At 31.7% G+C, this 18654-nt stretch overlaps 1 protein-coding gene across 1 annotated transcript in view; it reads left to right on the top strand.

Annotated features, from left to right (window-relative positions):
• Nucleotides 1–1784, top strand: part of LOC150104956 (transmembrane protein 184B-like) — a 145686-nt gene extending 143902 nt beyond the window's left edge. Inside the window, exon 10 of the mRNA XM_090395435.1 lies at nt 596–1784. The gene's annotated coding sequence lies outside the window, so the exon portion shown is untranslated. The remainder of the gene's footprint in view (nt 1–595) is intronic.
• The last annotated feature ends 16870 nt before the right edge of the window (nt 1785–18654 follow it).

Genomic DNA, 18654 nt, shown 5'->3' with positions numbered 1-18654 from the left:
TATTTTAATAGTATTGTTTGTGTGTTAATATCAATGTGCTGAGTCATATTGCTAATATCTCGATTATAATCATAGAAATTTTTAAGTATATTGTTTTTTTTCATCCACCAAATTTGAAAGAACTCAGATTTACAGGTATTACTGATACTTTCACTCTATCTGAAACAAAAATTCTTATAATATCTCTTGTATATGGTGAAAGCACTTCCATATCACAGTTGTGAGGACACCATAATATTTGGCTTTCAGCTAGAAAATCCTGGGTTTGAATTCTGTGTGGAGTGCTTTTCAACTAAAGTAAGTTGACCAGTTCTACTTGGAAACAAAATGGTTTCCTACAATATAACTGAAAAACTAGTCAAAGAAAAAAAGTTAACAGGCATAAAATATTGAATAATCTTAGTTGTGTGCATCACTATGAAGTCAAGTATGCTGAATAATTTGATTGTTTATTTTTTTGTAGTATCTCAGTGTTATTTAAACTGATAGAATGCTGTTTAAACGCTAAAGAAAAATAGTTTTTAACTTAATTTCACATATGGTGTAGAGAAAGTGGCAAAATTTCACAGTTTTTCATGTCTGTTTTATTTTACAGCTTTGATTGTCAACACAGTGGTACAAGGTAACTGAAGCCACAGCAGATATTACTTCTCATCAGTGTATCCTGCTACCAGTGATTGAAAGAATTATGTGAATGCAATATTCAACTTTTTAATGCATTTCCCGACATAGTTCTGCCATTCTACAGAAGTCCAAGCTCTCTAAAAATGAACTCTTGCTACAAATACCTTAACTTTGGACCAAGTCAAAAGTTATTGGCCTGCTACATTTTAGTTGTTTGCTTTTGTTTCCTAGGCAAACCACAGCAACATACCGCCATCTGTTGTCATTTTAGTAGTGTAGCACAGTGTTCTGAAATTGCATATTTTCAAAGATTTAATTTTTGAAAAATTTTAAACAGCTTTGACTTAATTTGCGTCTAGTTTTTGTTTAAGATTGTCAAAGGTTTTACCATTTTTCTGAATCTTCCAAGAATTGACTGTAAAAGTGTTACATACTGTTGGAAAAATGTATTTTGTGCTGTTGTAAAATATTATATAAATAAATAAATAAATAAATAAATATATATATATATAAATATATACACATGCATAAATATATATTATATCTCGCTTCTAATAATATTGTATAGAAATACCAGTGTTTCATTATGAATGTAAATTGGTAAAGAGTGTTAAGAAATGTTATCAGTGATTGTTTGTTTTGATTTATAATTTCCATTTTCTTATATTTTTAGAAGTTGTACATTGTGCCTACAAAAGTAAACAAAGTATGGTCTTGGATTATTATGTGAATTCCTACAAAGGCATTATCATTTAATTTAGCATACTACTTATTTTCTTACCACAAAAAAAGTACTTAATTATGAATATTAATAATTTAATGAATTGGCAGTTAGTGCCTGAAGAAGATGCATTGCTTTTGAGTAGATACTTTTAATTGAAAATTATTTACTTCGGAAAGTGGGACAGTAGGAGGAAAAATATAATTCCATTTATGTTGCTTTTAATTTTTTTAAGTAACTTTAATAAGTTTGTTACTCCATTTTATTTGAGGTTGTATTTAAAATTTTTTATTTTAGACTTCTTTGCTGTACTTATTTTGCAGATGATTATAGCTCCATATTCAAGTATATGCTGTACAAAGATCAGGCTGTATTAAAAGAGAAAAATGTACCATTAAAAAATGTTGTAGAAAGACAAATATATAGCAATTATTTTTGCTGTTTTAGTTCTGTTATTGAAATTTGTGTTTAAGCCATTAAGCCAAAACACATCAATTAAATCTTATGAATGCATTTTTTAATTTAACAGTTTTAAATAGGAATATCATCCTAGAGCAAGTAAAAGGTTTATTGATCATGTTGCACATCAGTACAGTAAAAGGTAAGGAGAAAAACTCACTCATTCAAAAAAAAAAAAAAAAAAAAAAGCTAATGCCTTTTATTCTCTTATAGGGAGTAGACGAGCCATTTTAGTCCTATCTAACTGTTGGAGACTGAGTGCGTAATTCAATCTCCACCAGAGATTGAATTACACACTCAGTCTCCAAAAGGCCAGCTATCTCTGATTGAACTCAGAGATAACTGGCCCAAGACCATCACTAATTATAAGTGGAATCTGATGATAAGATAACTGGCAAGGAACCATCTCATGGTTCCTAATCCTAACACAGTGTTATTGTCTGAATTAGTGTGGGTTCTACGCTTGATTTTCTTGAGTTTACAGGACAAAAACAAGTTTTTGGGAGAAAAAAACATTGCTTATCTGTGCCAGAAATTGACTAAGGAACTGGTTGAAGAAAGGTTTAGGAAAAGCTCCTCTAGTTGATGACTAGACTTGAACTTAAGTCATTCCTCACACAGCCTAGTGCAGAGGATGCAAATGCCACTTTCACTCTATGTATAGGCCTCTAGCATACAGAAAATCATAAATTTCATTAGCATTGAAAATGTAATATGAATATCTTTAAAATGCAAGATGTAATTCAGCACCATTATCCTTTTGAGCGTTGCTATAGCAATAATACATGAACAGTTTAACTGAATTTTATTTCTACACATTTTTTGAACATTTGATAATATTTGTGGTATGAAATGACATCCAAATCTGTTTATTTTGGATATACAGTAAATTAACCTAAAACCATATATAAAACTTTTATGTATAGTTTTAGGCATTTATATGACAGTGATTTGCTTACTGTGGCTTTAGAACTGTGAATCTTTAAAAACTAACATGAGCTAGATAAGTAGATCTGCTCTTGGGAAGTAAATCTTGTACATATTTCTCTATTATTGTGAGAATATATATATATATATATATAGAGAGAGAATGATGACCAGAGTTCAAAAATTTCTTTTAAGCTCAATCTGCTTCAAGGTGCAATTTTAGATTTTTGAATCAGTGATATTTAATTGAGTATCTTCACAGTGCCTTTCTTTGCAAACAACATGCTGAAATAGGAAGTTAATTTTTTTAATTTAATGACATTCACTGCTGCTACATTTTCATTATTATAACCATCTTACTATGAAATGTAATAATACTGTATGAAAAAAAATAAAATCTTATTATTCAGCTCTGTGAACCATTTAGTTCATAAGTGACCTCAGTTCTGTTTGTTGCTTTTTATGGAGCAGTTATTCTGCTATAATGCAGGTCTCTAGTGCATAGTTAAAAAAAAAATGCGTATCTTTGACAAAATAGATAAAACTGATTGTTTTTGAATAAATCAGTTTAAAGATGTCCATCTTCAAGGAATTATGCAAGCAGTTTTCAGTTATCCAGAAGAGACTTAAATGAGAGGAAACAGTGTTTATGTATCATCAGATTTTTAAACCATAAGGAGATACTGTGAATCAACTTGCAACATGAAACAATGCCTCTTAAATTTTTAATGAAGTACTTCCTCACTTCCGGGTAGCAGTAACTGCTCCATCAGAGCATTAGGTTTATGAAGTCGAGTTACTTGCCCATGACAGGTCATTAAGCTTAACTTTTTAAGATGAGGTAACCACAGCAACTCATTTGTTTTTCCAGTGTGTTTTTCCAATTTGGAACTCAGTTCCTTCTGTAACAGATACATGCAACCATTTTTTTTTTATTTATTAGTGTTTACCAAATATTTTCTCTGCACTTAGCAATTTTATAAGTTTCAGTTCCCATCTCATCTTCTGAGATAGTTAAATATGTGGTGGAACATGTGCACTAGACATTTAAATTAATTTCACAACTTACATATGCAACAAAATAGTTAAATCTGCTTCCTTTAAGTAGGTTCAAACACTTGTTTCAATAAATAAACTTGACTTTCATAAACCTGTTGTTACTGGATAGTGCAGTTAATCTTTAGTTTACTGTCTGTCAATATCTGTATTTTCTGGCCAAGTTTGTATATTTTACAAAAAGAAAAATATTCTGGGAGGAGACACTGCCATCTCTGTTTTTGTTGCTTTCACTCACAAACGGTTGTCACAAAAGCCACTTCATTCTTCCAATAAATGGTGCAGTGGTCTTTCACCTGTTGATGAATTCATCTCCCACCTGAAGACAATCACAAATAACCATATCCATAGTGGGTTTTGAATCCACAGCCTCTTGGTTGGAGAGCAGGTATGCTAACCAGTCAGCAAATAGACCAACTAACTCATCTTCAGTTTGAAGAACTTATGTTTCTTGCATCTTAGAATTCATGCCTAGTTTTTTCTTACTCATGGCACTGTTGCTGTTGACTGTACTATGGAGAGAAATTTTCCTTCTGTTAATTGCAGTGTTATTGATATTTACATCGGGCAAATTGACCACCACCCCCACTTTTTAATTTGTCTTTCATTCTTTTTCTCTACTGATTTTAATTTATGATGTTGCTGAAACCTTTTTTTTTTTAGAAAATATTGCTTCTTTCAACTACATTGAGGTTGTTTCCTCCTCCCCTTGTGTGTGTCCAGTAAATTGATAAAGAGGAACATATAGGAATTTTGTATTCTTTAAAAATAATTAATATACTGACTAATTATTTTTATAAAGGAATTCAGAATTACCTAAAATAGCGTGGCTATTTCAGACCCAAGATAATGCTGAAATATTTGATTAGGAGAGTATTTGGTTTCTCTTAGTGTAGAACTTTAGTGGAGATTAGTAGTTATATTCTATAGAATGTAGTTACTAAAATTCATCACTGGTGAAGGTTAATCAAGTCTAACTAGCTGTTCAGGGTCTGCTATACTGAAAATCGGATTGGTGGATGAATAAACAACCATCTTTAAGATTTATGTTTTTCTGATGTATTCCTAATTCAGTTGTGTGCATGGGAAAATTAAAATGTATACCTGCTTTCTTTAAACGATTGCATTTTTCAAAAATGGAGGGAAAATAAATTCAAATGAGTAAAAATATTTCAGTGATCCAACAGTTTAAATAGAATTAGCAATTTTTTAAAAAATCTTTTCTGTGCAAACAGATTTTTTTTCCCTTCTCACTCTTGCTGTAGCACTTCATTTGCTATCTTCTAAACAATTTGTTCTCAATTCATATAATTTTAAGCAGTTCTTTAAATTTATGTCAGTCATCTCATAACAGTGGAATATACGGTGAAGCAAACCAGTGCCTAGAGATTTCAGAGGTCTGTACAGTACATTAAGCTAAAATAAAAGAAAGTATTCATTGAATTGACTGATCTCACTGTTACTGTTTGAATAAGACAATCCTTCATGGCATTTCTTAGAGATCAAAGGAGGACTTGGTCACCCTTATGTTCAATTTAAGAAAAAGGTATACTGAATTTGATAGACCTAGCTACAATTGAGTGCCTTTGTCTGAATGATAGTTCTATTACTATTTAAAACAAATTCTAAAATGCAAATACTCCCTAAGAGCATCCAACAGAACTAACATATTGCTTTGACATTCACACCATCTTCCATGGAAACCCCAGGTTCTTCAGAAAACATTTGAGGATTCCACAAAGATATTTTCAATAAAATTCTAATTTTTCCCATTTAAGATATTTTTTTCAAAAAAATTTTCATAATTTATAGTTAATCATTGAAACAGTTTAAAAATCTTAATTTTAAAAAAAAATTGCAATGATATTTTTAGATATTTGTACAAACTTTATGCTCCCTGGAATATATACTTCTAAGTAGTGAGCTACATTGACTGTAAACTGTTTAACTGCTTCATTCCCCTCTTGGATTTCTTATAATTTTTTTTTTTTTTTTTTAATTTTTTTAAAAAATTTAAATGTTACAATCCAAAAAATTTTAATTCATTTTTATACCTAAAATGTGCATTAAAGTAGGCTGCTGAATAGGATTCCATAGGTGCTGGAAATTTAAAGACCACTGTTGCTCTAAGAGAAAGCTTTATTTAAATTAAAAAATTAATACAACAGAAGACTTGTTAAAAATAGTGTTTTTTGTTACATTAATTTTTTTATTTAAATGTATGTTATTTGTGTTACAGTGTTAAGAATAAAAGAATATTTCTGTTGTACATTCATTTTGTTATAAACATTTTTCCACTATGAATATTACAGCACATGAAAATGTGTACAGGCTCACCTTGTGGCATCATTAAATATTGTTTCATATTCAAATGTGACAAATACTTTGATAATTCAGTATAAAAAATATCATTATGGAGACATGAATTGTGATAGAACTGTGTGAAAGAGATTTATAAACTGAAATATTCCTTGCATCAAACCCAGGTCTATTCCATCCAAAGAGCACAGTCATTGTTCCAACTGCATTATGGAGACAAGCACTAAATCAAGAATGATCTCAATTGGTATGTTTCTAACAGCCTATAGTAGCGAACAAATTAATCCGAACAAGCTATTTTCATCAAGTTTTGGTTTGTTTTTTGTTTCAGTTCACAATATTTGGTTTTAGTTCACTCTTTTGGTTGAGTGCTGGGTGTTTTAACTATCTATGATGTTTATTAATAACGTGCTTTAATAGTGTAAATGAATTGACATTCGTAGCGTTTTATTCATTTTGTATAGCTATGAAATGAATACATCTCCAAGAAAGCATTCAAGCTCTGTACTGTACTTTCTTTCAGCACATATATATACATGACTCAAAGATAAATTGCCAGCGAGTGTGGTGTTGGTCTGGATACTTTTAATGATTTTATAGAGGTTTAGGGAGATGGGTACTTTTTCTCCTGACAGAAAAGGAAAACTACACTTAAGATTGCTTCCTACTTTGGAACAGCAAAATGAATCCAAGATTGTCTGTTGAAAACTTAGATTTGGCAGCTAGTGGGATTAATGTTTCTGACCTGACATGACTGTCTGTCGAAGATTGTTAGAAGCAGGGAGGACTGCCCACTTACCAAAACAAAACTGTTGAAGGCTATGCAGAAAAAGAGGCTCCAGTGGACAGAATTGTACAATGATTGGACTGTTGAAAAGAGGAAGGTCATATTCTTAGATGAGAGCCATTTCTTTGTCCAAGAGTGAGTATCCTGTCTTTGCAAACCACCAACAGAAGATGTCTCCTTCCCACCTTCAACAAGCTAAACACAGCTAAAAATATATTCTGGGATTTTACATATGACAATTCAGGATCACTTGTGCCTGTTGACAGTATGATGAAAAGTGATCAATACATAAAAATATTGGAGAAAAGAGTGATCCCATAGATCTAGAAAGACAAAACTCATCTTCCAACAGAATCTTGCTCAATGCCACACTTCAAAAAAGAACTGAAAGAGTTCTTCAAAAATCAAATCAATTGCTTCAATGGCCAGGCAACTCTTCTAGCATTAACTCAATTGAAAATGTGTGGGCCATAGTGAAAAAGAGGCTTGGAAATTTAAATTGTGATACAAAGGATAATTTAATACAATCCATTATAAAAGTATGGTTTCGAGATGCAGAAATAAGAAAAATGTGTTATGTATTGGTCGAGTCCATGCCTAAACGAATTAACTTATTAGGAACAGAGAAGCACAATTAAATTTTTTCTTTTAAAATATAAAATATTTGCATTGTTTGCTACTGTAAATATTAATTTGGTACCTATTTTTAAATTAATTTTTTTGTAAATTGGCACTTAGTGAACATACACTGCTTGTTCTTCCCCGCTGTTTTCCTGATGTCGGTTGGTATGATATATATTTAAATAAAAACCAAATAATTCCTGCTAGAAATCATTTTCTCACTCATAGGAAGAAACCCCCATTCCCCTAAGCATTATGATACTTCAAATTACAATAAGTTCTATGCCATTTTATAGTCCTAGCTGTAGCATGGATCATTTGGATCCACCTGGGAGAAAGCTCTCAAATACACACCCTCCTCATATGTATATTATATTAGGCACTAGTGGCCTGTTACGTTCGTATTAAGCATGCCTATTACGATTCGAAACCGCATCTCCCTCGAGGATAAGGTGGAAATTGTACTTGAGCTTCAAAATCATTTTTAAGTCAAATTCTTCACACAAATTTAGATGAACAGAAGTGACATCAGAAAGAAATGGATTTATGATCCAACCGGGTTTTTTTAAGCTCATCAAGTCTCAGTGTCAGAAGATGGGAACAATACATAATCTGTATCTAATATTAAATCATCTATTATTTGTAGACTTGGGAACTGCAGAAAATCTCGCTTGCAATACTCTGCTTGTAGAATTAATTTCTGATAAAAGCATTTACAATTCCCTTTGCTTTAATAAGATTCATGTTGCTTCCCTGCAATTTGATGTTAACTTCATTTAATTTGGTGAAAATATCGAGTATTCAATGACAGTGGTTAATTTTAGTCACTGCTTTAATAACATCATCCAAAGTTTTATGTAGTTACTGCTAAGATGTTTTCTAGCTAACTGCTGTCTATGAAGAATGCAAAGAATTGTAAAGATATTTGGAACTGCTTCTTTAAAATATGCTATAAATCCATGGTGACGACCAATCATAGCTGATGCTCCATCAGTCATACGCAATATTTGTGAGGGAAATGTTTTTAGCATTAAAAAGTCTCTAATAACCTTAAAAATCGTAGAACCTTTGTATCAATTTTCAGTTGTTCAGCAAATAATTTCTTCATTAGTATATATATAACGCACGTAGGCTATTAACAAAACTTCGTTGTCACATAAGTTGTCTCAACGAGTTGCAAAGAAAATTCTATGGTTTTTAAATCACAAAGTTTTTTTTTTTTATGTCCTTTGCCATTTTGTCAATTCTTGTTGATACTGAACTATTGCTGAAAGGAATTATTATTATATGTGCCACCTCCATGGAGTCTGAAGACTCATCGCGGGAGGACATCCACTATACAACAATCTTAACCACTACACCAAACCTCTACTACCAATCATCCCCATCAACTGCCCACCACAACTAGTATTCTTTGTTTGTAAATTGTGTGTGTTCTGAAGGGCCGATCTGTCTGTATGTGGGATGAAAAACCCAAGTTTCTGGGAGAAAAAACCCTACTACCTCCATATGAGATCGACTAACTCACCTTCGATTAAAAAAGTCCACATAAAGATTCCTCCCGTCATGGAATTGACGTCATATTATTTTTACCTGGGCCAATCATCGTATCTAAAACTTCATTTATAGCTGGTAAGATGAGTTTCACCAATAGTATGTTGCTTTCCACATTTGGCAATTAATTTTGAAAGTTTGTAAGACCCCTTCACTTGTTGGTTTAGAGTCATTTAAAATTTATTCTTTAATATATATATATATATATATATATATATCAGGAGCAAACTTAGCTTAAGATAATCCACTAGCATTTATGTAAAAAGTATGGAATTAAAGTATCTAAAGACTATCAGGAGCAAACTTAGCTTAAGATAATCCACTGGCATTTATGTAAAAAGTATGGAATTAAAGTATCTAAAGACTATTGGAAGCATAAAGTTCACCAGAAAGAAGTAGAGAATGAAAAAGCTAAAATACTCGGGTTTCAAAATCCAGTACCAGGAGATAGGCGGGTTGACGACAAAGAAACTGAAAAAATTACAAAGTATCGCGATTTGCAAGTCGAAGTTGAACGAATCTAGCAAAAGAAAACGAAAGTTGTTTTCCCATAATAATAGGTGCTTTAGGCGCCATCCCTAAAACATTGAAGGAACATCTAGAAGCACTCGAGTTAGATGGATTAAAAATTGGGCAGCTGCAAAAGGCCGCTTTGTTCGGCACAGCATTCACTTTCAGAAAGTATTTCCACAACTCATAGGCCCTTGGGTAGGGCTCGAATTAGTGGAATATAATCAGCCTTTTACTTAAGACTGAGGAAGTAAATCAAGCTTTGATGAATATTATATTATATATATATATATATACTTAAGTCCTTTCTAATTGTATATATATATATATATATATATATATATATGTATATATATATATATATATATTATTATATATATATATATATTATTATTATTATATATATATATAATAAAAATTATTACAAACAAAGATTATTGATTTTAAACTGTAATTTTAATTTAACAATTTATAATTTAGAAGATATATTTTTTCTTGATTTTAAATCTGCAAACGCTTTTATTCTTTCACTAATGTCTATTTTCTGAGCAACAGAATTTTCAATAGATAACAAGGTTAGAAAATTTAATCTCTCACTCCCCATTGTCAATTGCAAATATGGTTGACAAGTTTTAATTTTCTAAAATCTCTTTCAGCTGTTGCTACCGTTATAGGCATTCTCAGTGCGACCCACGTATTTGGAACTATATTCTGTAAATTGCTTGCTTTTAAAAATTGTAAAGTTTCTTACGGCGAATTGATGCTTTCGGGAAGTAAACTGTTTAGAGATAAAAAAATAAATAAAAAAAATAGTTTAGCTTGCAAGGTTATTAATAATTTAATTACACGGTGGTTAATAATTTAAAACGTTTATATTCGGTCTATAATCTTTGATGGCGTGTTCTATGAAATTGTTCAATCGTGTAACTAAAACTGCACTTACCTTGAAAGTTTGCCTATTAGTATTCAAGAGAAGCGTTGCATCGTATAGATCGATAGACCTGCTAATTGCATCCTCTACAGCCCATACTTTGTGCAGGCAATGAACCTCTTTTAAGAGATCAAGTAATCCTTACGAGCTTTTGTGTTGTCCGATAAGATTCTTGAGAAAAGTCCTGAATAAGACATACTGTAATCCTCACACAAATGTCTACTTAATTAACTACCGTCAGGAGAAAAGAAGATTATGGTCCGATTGTACCCAGAAGAAACCTTATCAAGTAGCCCAATAAGCTATAACAAGACCAATTTGAACATACAACTAGCCATGTGCGTTCGCCATTCATCTTCGTGCAAATAGCCTTCATTATTCATTATCCACAAACAGACATTCAAAGTCACACAAATTGTTTTGTTATTAGGTTTTACGCATCACATGGTTTTCCTATTATTGCTTAATTCTAATCATTAAGTAAGACAAAGAAAGCCGAAAATTTTCTACAACAACAATCACCTTATTTGGTTAACTTGAGTATAACAAAGATCTATTCTCTGATAGTGTTGTTATTGAAATACGCAGTTATAAGAACAATAAGCAATCATTAAAACAAGGAAACGAAACAAAATTTAAATAAAAAAGCCCATTAGTAACGATTAAAAACGATTAGTATTTTAACGTATAAATGTGAACTCTTGATATGGTATTATAACGAAACACAAATCTTATTTCAACAAAGAAACTTCTGCTATTATATTTAAGAACCCCCCCCCCCCCACTTAGGAAAATAGACCATACCTGAAGGCGATCAGTTACTTAACTGCACTTTGCTGTATAAACCAGGCAGATAGCCATCCGGTTGTTCTGATTTTTGTGTTGCATGCGTCAGATAAAAGGTGTGACTTTGATGGTATGACTGTTGGTTCCAGACGTGCTGATGCCACAATCTCACAAATGTTTACGCTTTTGAGTTTAGGATGTATCAAGAGTGATGCAATAACCAGACAACTTCAAGCCAACGGCAATCCTGTGGCAGAAACAGCTCACTGATGCACGAGATCAGAGAAGAATGGCAAAGATTGAGAAACGAAAGGAGAGCCACAACCAGTCAGATCACAGCTCAATGGAACAGTGGTGGTCAGTCAGAACATCATCTCGAAGCGCACAATTCGTCGCATCAAGGATAAGATTTCCACGGCTGGAAAATGTTACCTGATCAAGGTAGCAACAGCTTAGACTGGTAGCAGGGGTGTAATGATGTAGGGAATGCTTTCTTAACACACGTCAATTACCTAATACTAGTTGAAAACCCCATGAATTCCACAGCATAACTTAACATCGCCGTTGATCATTTTCACCCATTCTTAGCTGCAGTTTATCCATGAGAAACATGATAGCAATTTTTTTTTACTTCATTGGCCAGTTCAGTGCCCAGACCTGAGAATCTCCGGGATGAGGTGGAAAGAGCAGTTCGTAGCAGCAACGTGCCAGCATCCAATTGGCATCGATTGCAGATTGCATGGTGCATCTGTGATACCATTATAACATCGTGTAAAAACATCCCAGAGAAACGTTTTAGACAGTTGAATCTATGCCAAAAAGAATACAGGTTGTGCTTAAGGGAAAAAAATATAGGGGGGTCCACTCGTTATTAATTGCTGTTCCTAATAAAGCAGCCACTCAGTGTACATTCGCCTTCGTTTAACATTTTAAAGGAGTCAACAATATAAAATTATAACAATTATTCAGTCACAAATCAAATTATATAAAATTAAAAAAAAAAAAACCACATGATTGAATGGATTCACTTTTACTTTTAGTTTACGAACTTTTAAAGTAATTTTCCATATTTGCTATAAAATATAAATGGATCTATAATATCATCGGTTGTAATATCTACAAATGTCTAATCGATGCTTTTGCAATGAACTCCTTTATAATTTATTATTTACTTTTTATTTTACAGAATAAATAGATTAGAAATAATCACTTTAGTGCTGCAAAAGTTGACATCATTTGATTGGGAATCAATCGACCGTGAGATGCGGTGATTGATTCATTCAATCCAATACCCTTGGAGGGTAATGGATGGCAATGCTGTAGCCAATGAAGTTCTAACTGAGGCTCGGCTATTGCTTTTACCCTCCTGCCATGAGCAGAGCTTTAATAGCTCAATGACACCTTATTCCTACACTATCCTCTACAGATAACGGGAGAGATGAAAAGCATTCTTGCGCCCCTTTAAGCCAGTCCTTATAAGGATAAGGACATGGAATAGTTCACTTTTATCTAAACAAAAAAACAAAAAAAAAATGTAATAATTATTTAAAAAAAAATAAGCTAACGCGTATTTTTGTAATATTTTTATTTTATTTGATAAATATTTATTTAATAAATATATTTATTTAATAAATACAGAAGCTGAGTTTGATATGTTTAGTAGCTCGTATTTTGTATAATTTGTAATAATAATAATAATAATAATAATAATAATAATAATAATATAATTTGCAATAATAATAATAATAATAATAATAATAAAAAAATAAGCTAACGCGTATTTTTGTAATATTTTTATTTTATTTGATAAATATTTATTTAATAAATATATTTATTTAATAAATACAGAAGCTGAGTTTGATATGTTTAGTAGCTCGTATTTTGTATAATTTGTAATAATAATAATAATAATAATAATAATAATAATAATAATAATAATAATAATAATAATAATAATAATAAAACTTTAATCCAACATCGTCTACTAAAGCCAATATCTTCTGACCTAATATTGACCTTACAAAAGTACAAATTATAAACAGTACTGTTTTCCAAAAAGCTGCAACCAATGTTATCAAAACTGAAAATGCAGAAGACAATAAACAAGAAATATTTTTATTCTAACTTATCGATGCACTTCATAAATCGATGGGTTCCACGAACAAAGGAAAGTTCATTTCTTAGAGCTTAGAAAAATATAGCTATTCAAAAGTGAGGCCCGAATTATAAATGACACATGAAATAGCGAGATATACTTAGTGGGTACTAAAAGCGCATATTTTAGCTGCACTCCTCTGATTTCAACGGCACAGAACGAACTTGCAATGGCATTCGCTTGGCAGGTTTTCTTTTCCTAGAAAGAATGAATTATGAACTTTTCATAAAAATCAATTGACATTAAATATAGTAGCAGATATGTGTTCATAAATGCCGATTCTTCAGCATAGGGTTACCATCTTTGATCCTTTCCAAATATGGACATGTGTATCTTCTACCCATTTGTGACAATGGGTGGGGTGATGGGGAGTGAATGTATTGTGAATGTAATCATTTAATAGTAGAATTGTCAACGATATTCACGTTCTTGAGTCACCCGAACACAACTTCATATTTTCATTTTTAATTTCAATTTCCAAATGATGTCTGTGTTTGTGTACAGTATATATAAACTTCACCTGGAATGTTATGCTTTATTATTTTAATAAACTGGAAGCAATTTATCATTAATTATTGTTATTAATTAATTATTGTCATTACTTGACATCCCATAGAATCCAGAGATCGCGAGAGGATACTCCTTAATACACCATGTACACACTTTGCCATTTACAGTGTATTAATATAATTTTTGTCTGTTAATTTTGTCTGTGTGTGTGTGTGTGTGTGTGTGTGCGCGCGCGCGCGCTCTGGCTTATTGGTTGGTATGTGGAATGAAATTGTGTGTTTCCAGGAGGGGGAAAACCCTGCTATCTCCATATGAGATTGACTAACTGACCTTCATTTGAAAAGTCCATATAAATATTCTTCTGGCCAAGACGACAATCAAACTTAATTCATTTTCCTTCGAAGGGCACATCAAGGGGTGTCCATCCGTCCCGTTTGTTTCAGTTTCAAATATCAAATGTTTTCGTGTAATATCCATAAAACAAGAAAACTGTTACAGGAGTATCATTATCTTTTGGTAACTTGTATGTGGTATAAATCTCATCTTCATTATACCTTCTTTTACCTTGCGGTGTCGAGGGTTTATTAATCATCGGACCTCAAACCTTTCACAGGATAAAATGGTCAGTCCTAAGTCCCGGTGTATCCTATGTCCGTAGTGTTGAGTTCTCAAGATTTGTCTACTCTGCGGGATGAAAAACCCCAGGATAAACTGGAAAAGAAACTGGGGGTAAAAAAAGCCCGGCTAACTTGAGGAAGATCCTTCAGCTCCTCGCGTCACGGGAATCGAACCTAGAACACTTCTTTCTCAGGCATATGGTTGTGAAGCGCACAGCCACTAGACTACATGTGGTATAAATTTATTTCTATTATCAAATGCTTGGCTGTTTTTTAGAGTAATAGATTTTTTTCTAAAGGACTTAAATCATATTTTTATTTGGGAATTTATCGAAGTCATAAATGCTCAACCGAACAGTATTAACTTTTTTTAAAAAAAATCTGCTTTATCTTATATGAATGTATTTCTTACACAGTCAATATAAATTCTTTTCATCTACAATTTAGAGAAATGAAAGACAAAACGCATCAGTATTTGAATTCAGCGCTGAGAATGAAATGTTTAGTAATTATAAATAAAATTAATGTTGAATGGAACAACGTTATTACTTAATGTACTTTTTTTTAAACGAATCAGTAAAATAATATTGAAAAGGCACATTATTTTGAAAAGTATATGAGTCATGAACACGCCAGCTGCATCATTCACTACCACAGAATTCCAAGAAACAGAACTGTTCGAAGAGTTCAGATTCGACAAGCAGGTAAATTTTGAATTATTGTTAAGTTATTTTTACTGGAAAATTCAATTTATTATTATTTTTAAAATATCAATTTATTTGTTTGTTTTTGTTTACTTATTATTAACCCATTTAATCCTTCATTATTTATTACTACTTAGTTATTTAATTAGCTGCTATTACAAACACCAAACTACTTGCTATCGTAATAGATGAAAATATTTTGGTACATTGTAAAAGAACCAAAATTTATTCAAATTTGCATCAACTATTTTATTCATATTTATTCATTTTATATATTTATCTTTTGAGGAAATCATGAACATCCCTCGACAGTAAATGTCTCGTTTTTCAATTTTTCAATTATTATTATTATTATTACGTGACACCTCCCTACAGGGAGTCCAAAGACTCATTGAGGGAGGGTACCTGCTCTACAACTCTCTGTTTCCACTACTCAATCCACCAACTACAACGAACCACAACTACACCAACACTGGCATTATGGATGCCCTAGCATTCTACGGACACGCTTAACAGTAGAACAAGAAAATATGTATCAGACCATATGTCCATAACAAGGGGAAGAATAACGTGGATAGAACTTAGACAATATGGACACTTTATTTCATATATGACAGGGCCATAAGGGGCAATCATCTTGATTGTAAGGGAAGCGGCACTCCCATGGACCCCTAGCTGGATCTATCCTCTCCTTCTTCTACTTTGAGGCAGACCCACTTACTTTAATCTTTCCTATAAGGCCTTATCAGCCAACTTTTCTTACTTTATGACCCTTGTGCTATTAGAGTACTCGAGGGCCATGGGGTCTTTTCATTTCTGGCCTTACAACTATGTCCTCTCTATAAACCTTACTATATTTCTTCTATAATCTACCCTTTCCCCCTCAATATACCCTATTCCTCCTATAGGTTTAAATTCGGAAGAAGGCGAGTTCAGAAGCCTTAAGGTAGCAGCCCTACCACTGAACTATTCCATCGTCAGGCTAGTCCCCTGACATGGAGAACATAACCATACTTGTAAGCTGACAGAAAAAGATAATCGGATTGAATCTATGGGAAACGACCCTGGAATGGAAAAGAGAAAACGAAAATGGAAACGACAAAATATAATACATATAGCAAACTGGAATGTAAGAGGAATAGCATATAAAGAAATAGAATTAGACCAGTTATTAAATGAAAGAAATTTTAAAATAGCAGTAATCACTGAAACAAAAAATAAATTAAAAGGAACTATGAGAACTGAAAATTTTAATGTGATATACAGTGGAGTCGACAAAGACCAAAGAGCACAAGCAGGAGTCATGATTTGGATTCATAACTCCCTTTCACAACTCCCTTTCATTTTCGTTATGAAAAACATTATAAATTATGGAATGAAAGAATAATAGAAGCTAGAATAAAAATAGCTAGAGGCTATTTAACAATAATTGATTTATATGCCCCAGAAGAAGGAAGAGAACAGGATAATATTGATTTTTATAATCAGCTACAAAACATATGTAATAAAATAAATGAAAATGATTACATAATTTTAGCAGGAGACTTAAATGCAAGAATTGGAAACACGAAAATTAATAATAATATAGGAATACATGGAGAACACCCTCTAAACAGAAATGGTAAAAAATTGATTGACATTGTAGTTTATAATAACCTAAAAATAATGAATTCCTTTTATAAACATAAAGACATAAATATACTTGGGCAGCAAGAGGATGGAAATCAATATTAGATTACTTCATATTAAATGAAAAGACATCAAAATTTTCACTAGATGTTAGAGTTCACAGAGGATATGAAATAAGCAGTGACCGCTTCCTTGTTAAAATAAAATTAAGATTACCACCTAAATGGCTACAAGTAACAAGAACAGAAAACATTTGTTTATAAAACTAGACTATTGAATGACACAAATGTACAATGGCTATATGAACAAAGAATTAACCAATATCTAGATAAGATAAAACAAAATGAAGAAATAGAAATAGAATGGCTTAATATAAAAACGATACTAAATGCAGCAGAAAAATGAAAGCTTAGGAAAGACCAAAAAATTCAATAAAAGAAAAAAAACTGAAGATCTGGGATGATATAATCAAAGAAATAATCAAAAAGAAAAAAAGAAGCCTATCACGAATGGTTAAGCAGTAAAAGATTAGAAGATGAAATAGAATATAAAAGAATAAGAGCCATAGCTAAAAGAGAAGTCAGAAAAAGACATAGAGAATCATGGAATAAATTTGTTTCTAATTTAGAACTTGATTTATATAAAATAAGACCCAATGTATATAAGATTTTGAAACACCTAAATGCAGATACCAAAGAAAACATAAAATTGAACACTGAATTGAAATTAGAAGAATTTCTAAATTACTACACAGAACTGTGGACAGACAAATATTTTAAAAAAGACAACTGGCAGACAATTAACGAAAATGAAAAGGAAATAACTGAAGAAGAATTAGAAATCAGCCTGAAAGAAACAAGAAACGGAAAATCACCTGGAGAAGATAAGCTAGGTTCAGAACTATATAAATACGCAGGAACAAGATTCAAAGGAAGACTCTTATTATTTTTAAATAAAATTTACCCAACTGGTATCCCCCCAATAGAATAGAAAAAAGCAATTGTGATTCCTATCTTTAAGAAAGGTAATAGAGATGACCCTAAAAACTATAGAGGTATCAGTATACTAAATTCCTGTTACAAAATATACAGCAGAATCTTAAATAACAAACTAATGAAATATTCCGAAAACTTTATTCTAGAGGTACAAAATGGATTTAGAAAAGAACGATCATGTATAGACCCAGCCTTCTGCCTAAAATTAATAATAGAGAAAAGAAGAGAATATAATTTAGAAACACATATTGCATTTATTGACTTTGAAAAAGCATTTGACAAAGTTAAAAGAAACATATTATTTAACATATTAAAAGAAAGACAAATACCAAATAATATCCTAAAAGCTGTCACAAGTATATATGAAAATAATCAAATACAAATAAGATTAAATCATGAGCTATCATATACAAGAGAGATAAACCAAGGGGTCCGACAGGGATGTCCCCTCTCAGCAACTCTTTTTAATATCTACTTAAATGAAATAATAATAAAATGGAGTAAAAATTTACATCAAGGAATTAAACTTTCACCTACAGTTAACTTAAACACTCTCCTCTTTGTAGACGACCAAATAATAATTACAAATTCTGAAGATATGTTACAGAAAGCTATTTTAAATCTAAATGAGATATCCAAAGATTATGGTATGATAATATCAACGGAAAAATCAAAAACTATGGCCTTTAAAGGACAAGATCCAGCAAGAACTAAAATAGTATTAGATAACAAGATCTTAGAACAGGTGA

The sequence above is a fragment of the Typopeltis vanoorti genome, chromosome 7, assembly GCF_054136105.1.
Source record: "Typopeltis vanoorti isolate ZY-2024b chromosome 7, IOZ_Tvanoo_1.0, whole genome shotgun sequence".
Classification (NCBI taxonomy): Eukaryota; Metazoa; Arthropoda; class Arachnida; order Uropygi; family Thelyphonidae; genus Typopeltis; species Typopeltis vanoorti.
Note: the sequence above shows the minus strand (reverse complement) of the source record. Positions and strands in the feature narration are given on the sequence as shown.